The following is a 1,380-nucleotide window of genomic DNA, read 5'->3' as shown; positions in this document are numbered from 1 at the left end:
GATAACTCTTGAAGTTATTATCCGATCTTCTTCTACCTTTTTTTAACGTTTATTTGATAATCTAACAAATCTAACGGAACTTATTAAAATTCTATTGATTAACATTTAACGAACTTTACATTTTTCTCAACCGGCTCTAATTCTCTAACAACAGAACAGAACGTTTACACACACAAACTAATTGATAAAGCAATAAAAAAATACACTAAAAAAAACAAGTCAACACAAACTACGAAAGAAAGAGAGAGAAATATGATCACCACCCTACCCTACGTCCAAGGTGTCACAGAACAAATAGGAAGAATTCTTAACAAACACAACATCCAAATCATATTTAAACCACCTGCAAAAATAGGACAACTACTAAATAATCCTAAAGACAAAAAACCCTTAAGTGATCCAGGAGTATATAAAATTCCTTGTTCTTGTGGCAAAGTCTATATTGGAGAAACCAGGAGAGCGGTGAGCCAACGTATGAAGAGAGCAAAGTCAGGCTAAAACATTTCACGCTATCAGCACAAGCTGAACATCATATCGAAACAGGACATAACATTTTATTTGAAAAAATAACAGTCATTGCAAAAACACACAACATCTTACCCAGAAAACTTATCTTACCCAGAAGCAATCGAAGTCTTAAAACACCCTAATGAGATCAATAGGGACTATGGATATAATACCAATCCGATTTGGCTTTCCGCCCTCTCGGAATTTTTTTTTAATGAAAAGACTTGATTGGTCAATCAGGTTTGACAAGTCCCCACGGTGGGGCACTCTGGCCAATCACAGACATCGTAGAGAGTATAAATAAGAACAACATAACCTGATACCTCAGTTTCAGGTCAGCCCTGAATGAATCATCGTGAACGCATTCAATCTAATAAAAAAACCTAAAATCGATTAAATACCTTCAATTCATTCAAAATTATTAAAATTTCCTTGGAGTATTTGGAAATATGCTATAATAGTTCAAATCCATTGAAAAACTTTTATTTTAACAAAAATTGATTGGGAATTCCTTGAAATCTTTAAAATTGCCCTAAAATATTTTAAATCCTCGATAATCCATTTAATATATTGTAAACTATTTTTAAAATTCCTTGGAATCTTTTACAAAACCAAAATATGATTTTGAATACCTTCAACTCATTGAAATCTATCCAAATGCCTTTGAATTAAAAAAATCCTAAAATCTTTGAAATCCCTTCCATTTATGGGCATCTATTGCAAATTCATCGGAATTTTTGAAAATTACATATAATATTTCAAATTCTTGGAAATCCTTTCAATCTCTTGAAATCTAGTGATAACTCTGGCATATTTGAAATTACTCTTAAACATTACAAATTGTTTATAATATACTTAATCTATTGACATATA

General features: G+C 31.2%; 1 protein-coding gene across 1 annotated transcript in view; it reads right to left on the bottom strand.

Annotated features, from left to right (window-relative positions):
- LOC117170927 (hornerin-like) overlaps positions 1–1,380 on the bottom strand; it is a 69,452-nt gene that overhangs the window by 37,995 nt on the left and 30,077 nt on the right. The gene's annotated exons all lie outside the window — the stretch shown is intronic.

This window comes from Belonocnema kinseyi, chromosome 4 (genome assembly GCF_010883055.1).
Source record: "Belonocnema kinseyi isolate 2016_QV_RU_SX_M_011 chromosome 4, B_treatae_v1, whole genome shotgun sequence".
Classification (NCBI taxonomy): Eukaryota; Metazoa; Arthropoda; class Insecta; order Hymenoptera; family Cynipidae; genus Belonocnema; species Belonocnema kinseyi.
Note: the sequence above shows the minus strand (reverse complement) of the source record. Positions and strands in the feature narration are given on the sequence as shown.